General features: G+C 43.7%; 1 protein-coding gene and 1 pseudogene across 5 annotated transcripts in view; one reads left to right on the top strand and one right to left on the bottom strand.

Annotated features, from left to right (window-relative positions):
* Positions 1-14,853, top strand: part of HLTF (helicase like transcription factor) — a 169,386-nt gene that overhangs the window by 15,440 nt on the left and 139,093 nt on the right. The gene's annotated exons all lie outside the window — the stretch shown is intronic.
* Positions 4,849-7,569, bottom strand: LOC118675470 (annotated as a pseudogene).

Genomic DNA, 14,853 nt, shown 5'->3' with positions numbered 1-14,853 from the left:
TCTATTAGTAGACAAGGAAGGGTCTAAGACCCCTTTCACAGGGGTCGCCTAAGACCATCGGAAAACATATATAATTACATATAGTTTTTGTGCTTAATCACTATGCTTTAATTATGTTCAATTTGTAACAATGAAAATAAATCCTGCATATCAGATATTTACATTACAATTCATAACAGTAGCAAAATTACAGTTATGAAGTAGCAACGAAAATAATTTTATGGTTGGGGGTCACCACAACATGAGGAACTGTATTAAAGGATCGTGGCATTAGGAAGGTTGAGAACCACTGATCTAAGAGGAAACAAGTATCTACTATTATCCAGAAATTCCAATTTTTCTTCTCAGCAGTTAATTTCATCCATTCCTATATTTAGACAATACACATCTAAAATACTCATGTAGATTAGATCCATATATAATTCTACCAGGGGAATTATTAGGGAAGTGTTCTTGGAGGAGTTTGTCCAAGATAGGTCCTTTATAATAGATACTAATGACCCGGTGCAGGAAATTTGTGCACATTAAAAGGGAATTAATTAGAGGAAATATTTTAATATTGCTATTTGCCCTTTCTCTATAATAGAAGTGTCAGAGATGAAAGAAAATTAGTAAAAATGTATTTGAAAATCTTCCTCCTGTCAGAGTCTGGGGTGTGCCACGGGAACCAGAGTCAAGTCTCCGCCCACCCACATGCACCTTGAAATCACCTGAGACCCAGACCTGGCTGGCCCTACCCCTATCAAGCCCTACCACGTGGGGGGTGCAGCCTCAGGTCCCCTGGCCCGGGGCAGGGCAGGGGTTACGCCTTGAGGTACCTGTCAAGCCCTGCCAGGTGGGGGCTGCAGCCTGAGGTCCCCCGTCAAGCCCTGCCGGGTGGGGGGCACGGCCTGAGGTCCCCTAGCCTGGTGCTGGGGTGGGGGGCCAGCCTCATGTCCCTGCTGATTGCTCGTTAAGGCTGGTTAGGGGAACTCAGCCTCCACTGGGGGCGCAGCCATCTTCTGTTACGGAATCCCTGCCTCCTCTGTGGGTGCAGCCATCTTGACTGTTACGGCATGATGATCAATTTGCATAATCCCTCTTTGTCAGATAAGATAGTCTGAAAAAGTGTACCAAAGTCTATATTGATAGTAGAAGATCACCAGTGTGTGGCCAACAAAATATTAACTTCATTATCATAGTGATAATCAGAATATTATTGTCTAGTACAGTGATGGCGAACCTATGACATGCGTGTCAGAGGTGACACGCGAACTCATTTTTTTGGTTGATTTTTCTTTGTTAAATGGCATTTAAATATATAAAATAAATATCAAAAATATAAGTCTTTGTTTTACTATGGTTGCAAATATCAAAAAATTTCTATATGTGACACGGCACCAGAGTTAAGTTAGGGTTTTTCAAAATGCTGACACGCCGAGCTCAAAAGGTTCGCCATCACTGGTCTAGTAGGTAGGAAAGAGTGGTAGGTACGCAAGTTAAATTTTTCATTTCTAATAAGGGAAAGGGTCTGGGGAGACAGATAATTGTTCCCACTAGGAAACCATAAGGATAATCTATAGATATAAAAGCCTGAGTGACCATTACAACTGAACGATCGGTCAACCAGTTGCTATGATGCTCACTGACCAACAGGGGGCAGACGCTCAATGCAGGAGCTGCCCCTGGTGGTCAGTGCGCTCCCACAGCCAACCTCCCACATCCAGCCAATCTCCTGTGGCTCCTCCCCCCGGCTGGCCAACCTCCTGTGGTCCCTCCCCCTGCCGGCCTGCCCCCCAATAGGCCTCAATCACCGGCCAGGCCGAGGGACCCCACCCGTGCACGAATTGGTGCACCAGACCTCTAATCTTTTTTTTTTTTCCCCCCGAGGGACACACTGGCACTTTATATATACACAGCGCAAAGTACAGGGTCTCAATAAGAAAATACACTCTGTGCTGAGGTGTACCACCACCACCCTTCAGTACACCCCAGATTAACGACACAGGAAGGAGAACAACCATAAATACAGGAGAGAAGGGAAGGTTAATGCTCTAAGGGGGCAACACAGGCAGAAACACACTGCCGGGAGGACACACAACCTCTTCTTCCCGGGAAAGAGCAATATGGCGCACAAGAAAACAGTAGCCACAACTAAGCCTGTGATGCTTGGCATGGGGCACCTACATGGTTAAGAGGGCAGGGGTGGAGGGGAGAAGGAAGAGAGTAGAGAGAGCTTCCTTTCCTGCTGCAGGCCCGAGGTTGTTCAGTTTACATCCATGGACTCAGATATGGGGTCATAGGCAGGAGGTGATGGGGGGTCAGATTGGCCAGGCTGGGTCTTGGTTTTCAGACGACTTGCCACGTCCTGGCATTGATAGAAGAGGACATAGGCGGCCTTGGACTCAATCTGATTCTCGGTCACAGGTGAGACGCTGTTGTCATCAAAGTAGTGCCACTGTCCACTGTCCTTGTTGCAGGCGAATGTCTTGTAGTGTCCATCACGCAGGCCGCCATAATGGTTGGACACGGCAATGAGATCGTATTTGTACAGCTCTGGGGCTGACTCGTCCTGTGGCTTGATGACAAACTCAGAGAAGTCCAAGTCCCGAATAGGAAACTCCACAAGGGTGTCCAGCTTCTCTCGGGAGAACTTGGTGTAGGAGAAGCGCTTCAGGTGTATAATGAGTGTCTCAGGCAGTGTCCACAGGTCCAGCTTCTTGGTGGCCAGCTGGTGCTGCTTGCAGTTGGGGCAGTACCAGGGGTTCTCCTTCTCCAGGGTCTCCATGGTGGTGAAGAGCTCAATGCATTCCTGCAGTCGCACAGACCTCTAATCTTATCTAATAAAAGAGAAACATGCAAATTGACCGTACCTTTGCTACACTCACAAGCCACACCCACCAGCCAATCAGAACGACTATATGCAAATTAACCCAACCAAGATGGCGGCCGGCAGCCACTGAGCTGGAGCAAGCAGGAGGCTTGGTTGCCCTGGTGATGGAGGAAGCCAAGCTTCCCGCCTGCCCTGGCTGGCTGTGGGCTCTGCTAAAGGCAACAAAGTTTCAATTATAGAAGATAAATAAATCCCAGATACCTGCTTCCAGCCAGCCTCCACTGGGAGCTTGGGTGGCTGGGGGCTGTGGCCAGCCTGCAAATAGCCATCAGCCCCTCACCCAGGCTGGCCATACCCTCATGGGGTGAGGGTCCCTGCTGTGGGGTTTGGCAAGCCTGCAAACAGCCATCAGCCCCTCACCCAGACTGGCCAGGCACCCCAGTGGGGACCCCCATCCTGAAGGGGCTGTGGCCAGCCTGCAAACAGCCCTCAGCCCCTCACCCAGGCTGGCCAGGCACCCCAGCAGACCCTGATCCCTGAAGGGGGTATGGCCAGCCTGAAAACAGCTTTCAGCTCCTCACCCAGGCTGGCCAGGCACTCCAGCAGGGACCCTCACCCTGAAGGGGCTGTGGCCAGCCTGAAAACGGCCCTGAGCCCTTCACCCAGGCAGGCCAGGCACCCCAGCGGGACCCCAACCCTGATCCGGGATACCCTTCAAAGCAAACCAGCCAGCCCCCACCCATGCTCCAGGCCTCTATCCTGTATAATAAAAGGGTAATATGCAAATTGACCCTAACAGAACGACTGGGACTGACTGGTCACTATGACACACACTGACCACCAGGGGGCAGACACTCAATGCAGGAGCTGCCCCTCGGTGGTCAGTGCGCTCCCACAGGGGGAGCTCTGCTCAGCCACAAGCCAGGCTGATGGCTGCCAGTATAGCGGTGGTGGCGGGAGCCTCTCCCGCCTCCTCTGCAGCACTAAGGATGTCTGACTGCAGCTTAGGTCTGCTCCCACTGGCAAGTGGACATCCCCTGAGGGCTCCCGGGCTGCCAGAGGGATGTCTGACTGCCAGCTTAGGCCCAGTCCCCCAAGGAGCGCGCCTAAGCCAGCAGGTGGACATCCCCCAAGGGTTCCCAGATTGCAGGAGGGCACAGGCCGGGCTAAGGTACCCCCCCCACCCCCCGCCAAGTGCACAAATTTTTGTGCACCGGGCCTCTAGTAACAATATAAAAAATCATTTTATATACATTCAATCAATAACAATTAGGTGATATAAGAACAAGGTTTGAGCAGCATCAATTTGTGAGCATACAGGCCTTGTTGATATCTTGGGATAGCTGTCTACCTCCTATATAGTTGGCATTTTGGGAGCTTATTATTAGTTTTTTTTAATAGCAATAAATACTTGAGTTTCAGGCTTTGGCTAGATAATCTGTTGGCATTAGAAATAGATTTATCTGGCAAAACTCCATTGCCAGCAATGGGATTTATCAAAACTACAAATGCCAGCACATTGAATATTTCAATACTGTACTTAATTTTTCATATCTAAATATTTCATCTGTGAAACATACCAATGTAAATGCTTAATATATAGTAAAAATCAACAGATTCTTCACAGAAGAAAACAATGAAAGACTAATTTTCTATATGTCACCTGTTAGTTCTTCAATAATATTAATTGATGTTATTTCAAGGATAATAAAATTTATGCACCACTACCCGTATTTTCTCAGCATAATGAACATATGGAGACAAAGACAAATGTACATTTAAATCATTAGTGGGGATATGAAACTTGCCAATATGGTAGTTACTTATGTGGGTTTTATAAATGACAAGATAAAATACAAAGTTTGATAAGCTAATCATGCCCTGTGACCTTTAATCCATTCATCGAATAACTTGATTCATTCACTAATTATTAGTTGTAAAAAATGTTTTTTAAAAGCTGCAAACCACACTTTATTATACATTTCTGAATCATGAGGGGGTAAATTGTGATACAGTTCCCTCGTGCCACTGGCTCTTTTGTAGGGAAAAGTTCTGCAATGAAATAAGAGTTTCCAAAGCTTGAATTGTGTCCTAGGACTGACCTTCACCCTATAGTCCCTTTGACCCAAGGCATGGTCTGTGGTGTATCTTTTTGAGGCTTAGTTTCTGGGAAGTTTTCAGCAAATCTCTCTCGTGCTCTCTCCTAGTTCTTGCTCTTGTTTTGGAGAAGGTGATCATCTTCAATTGAGGATGGTTTACCTGTCTCCAAGCCTGCATGTGTTCGTCGAAGCTGAAGCTGGATCAGAGTTTTCATTCCTCCACCATCCTTCCCTAGGCCCTTTCCCCTTTTTTCCAACCTGTCTTCTCCAACATTTTCTGATCTTTGTTGCACTCAGTAATTTGAGAATGAACAAATGCAGGAGTATCATCTCTTTGGAAAGTTCCTTCACTTCCAATCTGCTTCCTACATTTTCCTGCTCTATCTTTATATTTTGGATTCTTCAATGCGTTTTCATCTTCGTAGTCTGTATTCTGTAAACCATATTTTACTCATATTTTCTTTAACTCTTTTCTCCTTTCCAACTCTTTTTCTTCCTTGCTTGGACCAACAAAATATTCATCTTTCTTATCAAGACAAAGGTGAGCTCTAACCTGCCCTGGTTCTCAGCCATCACAGGTGTCATTGCCAGGGTGAATGTGAAAGGACAACACAGTCTCTCCAATTTTCACTTCATCTCCATGCTCAAGTACGTAAGGATCATATTTAGTTTTAGGTTGAAGAATCTGTTTTCCATTAACAACTATACCATTTTGACTGCTTGATCTACAAGGACTAACTGTAAGTCATGGTCAAAATAAATTTCTGCATGAAACTTACTGACACTAACTTCAGGGATTTGGAGAGTATGCTTCATATCTTTTTCTCTTCCAATTTTAGCAGGGTTTACAGCTGTAATGATAAAAAGTGATCCTGTCTGCAACACTGGTGATCTAATAACAATTACTCCAATACAACGGGGCCAGATTTTTTCCTCATCTTCATCCTCAGTATCTTCTGCAGTTACATCTTTTCACCGGTAATGTCTTCGTCATAACTGTCTTCTGTCTGAGAGTCTAGAATTTCACCTTCTTCTGGCTTGCTATCAATCTTTATGGTTTTCTCATCTTTAAATGAAGTCAAATTATAGATGTTTTCATTAAGAGGAAATTCTGTAGTCTTTCCAATAACTGGAATTGTGAATTCATGGGAACTATTTTTGTAATGAATGTCTATTTTGGCCTTCTTTTTCACATTTGCACAATCTTCTCCCTCACTGCAGTTTATATGTTCAACACTGGATGCTTTTTGATCTTCTGAATTCAAATCCTTTTCCTCATTTGTTGTAGAAGAATCTGGATCCTTTCTTTTCTTCTTCAACTTTTTTTTTTTTTTTTAATTTTAATTTTATTTTATTTTTAATTTTTTTTTATTCTTTTTTTTAAAAAATATATTCCTTAAAGTATTACAAAGGGTATTACATATGTGTCCATTTTATCCCCCCGCCCTAGACAGTCCCCTAGCCTCCCCTATCCCCCAATGTCTTATGTCCACTGGTTATGCTTATATGCACGCATACAAGTCCTTTAGTTGATCTCTTACCCCCTTACCTCCTGCCCCCCAACCCTCCCCGGCCTTCCCGCTGCAGTTTGACAATCTGTTTGAGGCAGCTCTGCCTCTGTATCTATTATTGTTCAAAAGTTTATAATGGTCTCTATTATCCATGAATGAGTGAGATCATGTGGTATTTTTCCTTCATTGACTGGCTTATTTCACTTAGCATAATGCTCTCCAGTTCCATCCATGACGTTGCAAATGGTAAGAGTTCCTTCCTTTTTAGAGCAGCATAGTATTCCATTGTGTAGATGTACCACAGTTTTCTAATCCATTCATCTACTGATGGGCACTTAGGCTGTTTCCAGATCTTAGCTATGGTGAATTGTGCTGCTATTCTTCTTCAACTTTTTATCTTTACTTTGTTTTGTGCCTGATAAGGTTGCAAATCTACTTGAGAATGAAATTGATATCGACCACTTTCCACATCACAGTAGTAATAAATTCCAGTGGAAGGATCATAATATAGTTGATGTTCAGAATCATAATAGAAATCAGTGCTGTGGTCAAAATACAGTCCAGTATTCTCATCATAACTAAATCCCACCTGTGATACAGCAGCTTCTGCTGCAGCTCTCAAACTTCCAGCTAATGATGAAACTTCTAAGGATGCATCTTCTGATGCTAATGCAGATGCTGGCTCCTGTGAATTTGAGGCAAAATGGTCCTCTTGTCCACATTCAACCTTTTCTGTTACATCTGTACCAGCATACGCATTATTTTCTATTTGTGACTGGTCTTTAGAATTATAAGCAGAAGTTTCGATATTCTGATCTTGCTGAACTGATAATAATCTGAGATTGAGCAATGAGGATGGTTCTGTTTGTACTTCTACATGAGACTCCTTATTATCTCAGTTTCTCCCACAATAGAGTATTTTACTGAGCTCTTCAACCTGGGTGCAGAGCTCCTTGTTGTTGCTGTCGGTGCTCTGGTACAGCTGTTCAGTGTGGTGCAAAAGCTTCTCCACCTCCCACACCTGCCATTTGCAGTTCTGCAATTTGTGTTCCAACTTCTCCACCTTCTGCCTGAACTGGGCCAGTTCTGGCTTGGGGAAGGTGGGTGGCGACAGTGACAATAAAGGAGATGGCGCCTTGGATGCCATGGGGTCCGGCGCCAGGCAGCCTGTGGGTGTGGAGGTGCTGTGCTCAAATGGAGGTGGACGCTGGCGGCCCCAGGAGCCACGTGAGCATGCAGGCATCAAAAGGCGACCTCAAACCTGCCCGACTGCAGCAGCCCCTGGCCATGATGGCCTGAAGCTCGAAGCCTGGAGCTGAGAGGAACTGCGGACAACTATCCAGGGAACAGGGGAAGGCGGATGGACCCAGCCCAATCCTCCGGGCTTTGAAATAGTAAAACTTTATTCGTAAATACCTTCCCAGCGACTCAGGCAGTTGGGGGTGGGGGTGGGGTTGATGGTTGTTTTAAGTTACTCACTGCTGATCAGTCTATGTAGATTTTCTAATTCTTTATGATTTAGTCTAGGAAGGTTATATATTTCTAGGAACTTACCCATTTCTTCTAGATTATTGAATTTGGTGGCATATAGTTTGCTAGTATGATCCTTTGTATATCTATGATGTGTGTGGTAACTTTTCTCTTTCATTTCTGATTTTGTTTATACAGGTCTTTTCTGTTTTTTTCTTAGTCTAGGCAGAGATTTGTCAATTTTATTAATCTTTTCAAAGAACCAGTCTTTAGTTGTATTAAATTTTTATGTAGTTTTTCTGTACTTTATTTCATACAATTCTGCCCTAATTTTTATTATTTCCTTTCTTCTGCTAACCTTAGGATGCTATTTTATGTCATTTCTTATTTTTCAATTTCAGTTGACAGATAATATTATACTAGTTTTAGGTGTACACCCAGTGATTAGACATTATAAAACTAAGCGATCATCCCCCAAATTTTCATACCATCTGACACCATACTTAGTTATTAGAATATTATTAACTATATTCCATATGTTGTACATCTAAATCCCTTCAACCTTTTTCAGCCATTTCCTGTACCCCTCTCCCATCTGGCAACCGTCAAAATGTTCTCTGTATCTATGAGTCTGTTTCTGTTCTGCTTGTTTATTTGATTTTTAGATTCAATTGTTGATAGGTATGTATTTATTGCCATTTTATTGTTCATATTTTTAATCTTTATTTTCCTTCTTTTTCTAAAAGAAGACCCTTTAACATGTCATGTAATACTGGTTTAGGGGTAATGATCTGCTTTATAGCTTTTTCTTGTCTGGGAAGCTCTTTATCTGACCTTCAGTTCTAAATGATAGCTTTGCTGGGTAGAGTAATCTTGGTTATAAGTCCTTGCTATTCATCACTTTGACTTTCTTGCCACTCCCTTCTGGCCTGCAAAGTTTCTATTGAAAAATCAGCTGGCAGTCTTATTGTAGCTCCCTTGTAGGTACCTAACTCTTTTCTCTTGCTGCTTTTAAGATTCTCTCTTTGTCTTTAACCTATTGCACTTTAATTAGGATTTGTGTTGGTGTGGGACTCTTTAGATTCATCTTGTTTGGGACTCTCTGTGCTTCCTGTACTTGTATGTCTATTTCTTTCATCAGGTAAGAGAATTTTCTGTCATTGCTTTTTCAGATATGTTTTCAATTTCTTGTTCTCTCTCTTTTCCTTCTGGCATCTTCATAATATGAATGTTGGTAGGCTTGAAGTTGTCCCACAGGCTTCTTACACTATCTTCTTATTTTTGGATACTTTTTTCTCTTCTGATTGGGTGTTTTTTGCTTCCTCATATTCCAAATTGCTGATTTGATTCTTGGCATCTTCTACCGTTGATTCCCTATAAATTATTCTTCATTTCATTTAGTGTATCCTTCATTTCTAACTGGTTCTTTTTTATGGTTTCTAAGTCCTTTGTCATGCTGTTGACAGTCACTTAATCTGTGTGTGCCCTTGTGTGCACTGTCCTATTGCAGTTGAGCCTTGATTGCTGTTGGCATCACTAGAAAGGATTTATCCCCAGGCCAATTGGCTGTAAGGACCAGCTGCGACTACAGTGGAGGAGCTGCTGTGTAGGTGTCAACCCTATGGAGCAGCGATTGCCAACTGGTGGTCTGTGGACCACTGGTGGTCCATGAGGTCCAAAAGGTTGGCGACCACTGCTATGGAGCATAGGACTTGCTTCAATGAGGCTTTGGTACTCCTTAAGTGTGTTGATCATGATGGTAGGGTTGTAATCTGTTGTGATCTGAAGCAGTCCACTGGGTGCACCAGCTCTAGGAGGTGCAAAGTTAGACACTGCCTGTATCCTGCCTGAGGCTACACAGCACGAGCTACCAATCGATCTGCAGATGGCTGCTATTTGTGATGGGCTTGGAGGTGCCCAGGAGAGGGTAAGGTGTGAAACAAGGCAGGCTGCTTCTAGTGCTGGGCCTGAGGCCACTTAGTGAGAGGTACAGAGAATACTGAGGTGAGCTGCTTATTTGAGACATTTTAGGAAAGTCTGAAGCATGAGGCTAGCTAGAAAGACCAGTTGTATGGAAAAAACACTGGAAATGGCTTGGATGAGCCCACAAATTGGGTGGGGCAGGATCTCAGGGTATCACCAGGACAGGGCAAACAGTGTGAGCCAGGTTGATGGAGACTCAGATATGGCACCCGTCTGTTAGTACTGTGGTGGGGAGAGCTCAGGAAAGGAACAGTGGCCTCTGCCACCACTTTTGTCTGGGAGAAAGCTGCTCCCCCAGCTCTTGCCATGATGCCAGATAATTCAGTTTCTCCCCGTGTGTCCCTGGTTCCTTTCAAGCTGCTACCCCAATGCTGGAGCTCAGAGGAAGTGAGCCCAAGTAAGTCTGTATGCAGGCCCTTTAAGAGGAACTGCCTGGGACTCCAGCAGCCTTTGTCTTTCTATGCCTCAATCCTCACTGGTTTTTATGGCCCTAAGTTATGGAGACTTCTATTTTGGCACCGGAACTCTGGGCTGAGGTGTTTGGAGTGGGGCTGAGACCCCTCACTTCTTAGTGGGGGACCTCCACAGTGAAGATATCCTCCCCAACCCCTAATTAAAAACTGCCTCACATGGGTGTGGGATCAACCCATTCTACACCTTTGCTCCTCCTACCAGTCTCGATGGGGCTTCTTTAATTCCCCAGTTGTAGGACTTCCATTCATCTAGATTTCACGTGATTCTGAATGATGGTTGTTCTGAAGATTAGTTGTATTTTTTATGTGGTTGTGAGAGGATTCTAGTACTGTGCTTATCTATTCCGCCATCTTGACCAGAAGCCTTGGATTAATCTTGTTCTTCTTTTTCTAGTACTCTAAGATGAAATGTTAGGTTGTTTACTTGGGATTTCTCTTGTTTCTTGAGATAGGCTTGGGATGCTTTTGCTGCATCCCAGAAGTTTTGAAATGTCATATTGTCATTCTTATTTATCTCTATATATCTTTTGATCTCACCCATTATTTCTTTTTTGAACCAGTCTTTTTTTAGTAGTATGTTATTTAATTTCCAAATATTTGTGGGTTTCTTTACTTCCTTTGTACAGTTGATTTCTAATTTGATAGTGTCGTGGCAAGAGAGTATGCTAGTTATAACTTCAATCTTCATTAACTTGTTTTCTAAATGCTAGTTTTTTGACCCAACATTTGGTCTATCCTTGAGAATAGATGCACTGGAGAAGAATGTATTATATAATATTCTTAGATGAAAGACTCTATGAATGTCAATTATGTCCATTTGGTTTAGTATGCCATTTAAGGCCCATATTTCTTTATTGATTTTGTTTGGATGATCTATCTAACTCTAGATCAATGGAGTATTAAGGTCCCCAACTATGATTTTGTTTTGGTCTGTTTCTCCCTTCAGTTCTGTGAGTAGTGGCTTTATATATTTTGGTGCTCTAAGAAGTGTTACGTTTCTTGATATAGTGTTTCCCTTTATCATCATAAAATGCCCATCTTTGTCTCTTGTTACCTTGAAATCTATTTTGTCTGATATAAGTATGGCTACATCTGCTTTTCTGTGGATGTTATTTGCTTGGAGAATCATTTTCTACCCTTTCACTTTTAATCTACTTTTGTCTTTGCAGCTTAGTTGTATCTCTTGAAGGCAGTGTATGGTTGGGTTTTGCTTTTTGATCCAGTCTGCTACTCTCTGCCTCTTTATTGGTGAATTCAGTTCATTTACACTTAGGGTAATTATTGATGATGAGGATTTGCTATAGCTATGTTATCCTTATTTTCTGGTAGCTTTTTCTCCATTGGTTCTTTTCCTTTGAGTTTCTATCTGTTTTTTTTTTCTTTTTTGGTTGTATTGCACATATCTTTTCTGTGTTTCCTCTTTTTTTCAGCTGTGTCTCAATTTTTGAAAAATGTTTTTATTGATTTCAGTGAAAGGAAAGGAGAGGGAGAGAGAGATAGAAACATCAATGATGAAAGAGAGTCATTGACTGCCTCCTACACATCCCCTATTGGGGATTGAGCCCAGAATCTGGGCATGTGCCCTGATTGAGAATTGAACTGTGATCTCCTTGATCATGGGTTGATGCTCAACCAGTGATCCACACTGGCCGGGCTCAGTTTTGGGGTTGTGTGTGGTTACTATTAGGTTTATGATAAAGCAATTTGCATATATACAGTAAGTTTTTTTTATATTCTGAGTTTCTCTGATCTCCATCATCTTCCAGTTCAGACCTTTACCCCCACCCCTGTTATGCTTTTGTTGTCACTAATTATCCCTGTCATGCTATATGTCTTTTGGTAGTTTTACTTGTAATGTTATGACTTTACTAGAGGCCTGGTGCATGAAATTCGTGCACAGGTATGGCCCCTAGGCCTGGCCGGTGATCAGGGCCTTCGCTGGCACCTGCCTTGGCCTGGTGTGCCTGCTCGCCTGCTCCACCATTCCACTGCGGTCCTGCTCTCATTGGGGCCCATTGGGGCCAGCAGAACTTCCACTGCTGCCCACTGCCAGCACTGCATTGCCGATGCCTGCCATGTTCCACGCCACCCCCTAGTGGTCAGCGCACGTCAAACTCACGCCCGTGGGGACAATTTGCACATTAGCCTTTTATTATATAGGACTAGGGGCCTGGTGCACGAAATTCGTGCACTGGGGGGGGGGTGTCCCTCAGCCCAGCCGGCCCCCTCTCACATACTGGGAGCCCTCAGGGGATGTCCTAGTGATGGCTTAGGCCCGCTCCCTCCTCCCCTTGGGGATAGGGCCTAAGCCACAGTCTGGCCTCCCTTTGTGGGAGGTGACCAGGCTGATCAGGGGAAGGCACCAGCCCCATCACCCCACTGCTGCAGCCACTGCCAGTCACTGCAGCCAGCAAGGTGTTTTCATCAACACGGACTCCAGTCCCTTCACCATGAAAAAATGGCAACTTTCTTTAGGCATTTTCAAGATGTGTCTTTCATATAATAATAACTTCTTTATTATTTTTTTATCCTCACCTGAGGATATGTTTCTATTGATTTTTAGAGAATGTGGAAGAGAAAGGGAAAGACAGAGAGAAACATCAAAGTGAGAGGAACACTTTGATTGGTGCCTCCTGCATGAGCCCTGACCTGGGCCCGGGCCAGGGAGGAGCCTGCAACCTAGGTACATGCCCTTGGTCAGAATTGAACCCAGACCCTGCCATTGGCAGGCCAAGGCATTATCCACTGAGCCAAACCGGCTAGGGAAGAATATAACATTTCTTTTTTTAATTAAATCTATTCATATTATTACAGTTGTTCCTCTTTTTCACCCCATAGCTCCCTTCCACCCATTTCCCACCCCACCCTACGCCCTCACCGCCCCCGCACTGTCCTCATCCATAGGTGCACAATTTTTGTTTAGTCTCTTCCCGCATCCCCCACACCCCTTTCCCCCCCAAGAATAGTCAGTCCACTCCCTTTCTATGCCCCTGATTCTATTATAATCACCAGTTTATTCTGTTCATCAGATTATTTATTTACTTGATTTTTAGATTCCCTTGTTGATGGATGTGTATTTGTTGTTCATAGTTTGTATCTTTACCTTTTTCTTCTTCTTCCTCTTCTTAAAGGATACCTTTCAGCATTTCATATAATACTGGTTTAGTGGTGATGAACTCCTTTAGCTTTTTCTTATCTGTGAAGCTCTTTATCTGACCTTCAATTCTGAATGATAGCTTTGCTGGGTAAAGTAATCTTGGTTGTAGGTTCTTGCTATTCATCACTTTGAATATTTCTTGCCACTCCCTTCTGGCCTGCAAAGTTTCTGTTGAGAAATCAGCTGACAGTCTATGGGTACTCCCTTGTAGGTAACTGGGTTTCTTTCTCTTGCTGCTTTTAAGATTCTCTCTTTGTCTTTTGCTCTTGGCATTTTAATTATGATGTGTCTTGGTGTGATCCTCTTTGGATTCCTTTTGTTTGGGGTTCTCTGCACTTCCTGGAGTTGTAAGTCTATTTCTTTCACCAGGTAGGGGAAGTTTTCTGTCATTATTTCTTCAAATAGGTTTTCAATATCTTGCTCTCTCTCTTCTTCTGGCACCCCCATAATTCGGATGTTGGTACGCTTGAAGCTGTCCCAGAAGCTCCTTACACTATCTTCGTATTTTTGGATTCTTTTTTCATTTTGCTTTTCTGGTTGGTTGTTTTTTGCTTCTTCATATTTCAAATCTTTGACTTGATTCTTGCGATCCTCTAGTCTGCTGTTGGGAGTCTGTATAATATTCTTTATTTCATTCTTTATTTCAACTAAAAATTAAGCATTTCTAGTTGGTCCTTTATCACAGCCTCGAGGGTCTCATTAGATTTCTTGAGGGTCTCATTAGGTTTTTCGGTGGTTTCTAGAAAAATTTTGAAAAACCTTAAAAGTGTGGTTTTGAACTCTATGCCCAGGAGTTTGCTTTCCTCCATTTCTGTCATTTTTGTCCTGTTTCTTTGTCTCCACATTTTTTTATTCTTCTTTGTGTCAATAGAGTGGCTTTCTGTGCTAGGTGTCCTATAGGGCCCAGTGGCTCAGCCTCCCCAATTACCTGAGGTAGACACTCTTGGTGCACCCCCTTGTGGGCTTTGTGCACAGTCTTGTTGTAGTTAAGCCTTGATTGTTGTAGGTAACACTGGGAGGGATTGTCCTCCAGGCCAATTGGCTGTGAGAATCAGCTGTGTCTGCAGTGGGAGAACTTCTGTGCTGGAGACACCCCTCTGGGGCAAGACTTGCTTCAATGGGGCTTTGGTGGTCACTGAGTCTGCCCCCTGAGTGTGTCCTTTATGGATCTGAGGAGTTGTAATGTGGATGGTCCCACTCTGACCTACGGGCACACTGGCTCCTGGATGTCTAAGGAGGTGCTAATCTAGCCTTTGCCTGAGGCTACCCAGCAGGAGCCAGCTGTGACGCAATGCAAGTTGCCCTGGGGCCTTGGGCCAACTGCAATTTGTTAGGTATTTATCAGATT

Source organism: Myotis myotis, unplaced genomic scaffold, assembly GCF_014108235.1.
Source record: "Myotis myotis isolate mMyoMyo1 unplaced genomic scaffold, mMyoMyo1.p scaffold_m19_p_2, whole genome shotgun sequence".
Taxonomy (NCBI): domain Eukaryota; kingdom Metazoa; phylum Chordata; class Mammalia; order Chiroptera; family Vespertilionidae; genus Myotis; species Myotis myotis.
This window is presented reverse-complemented; position numbering and strand designations above follow the sequence as displayed.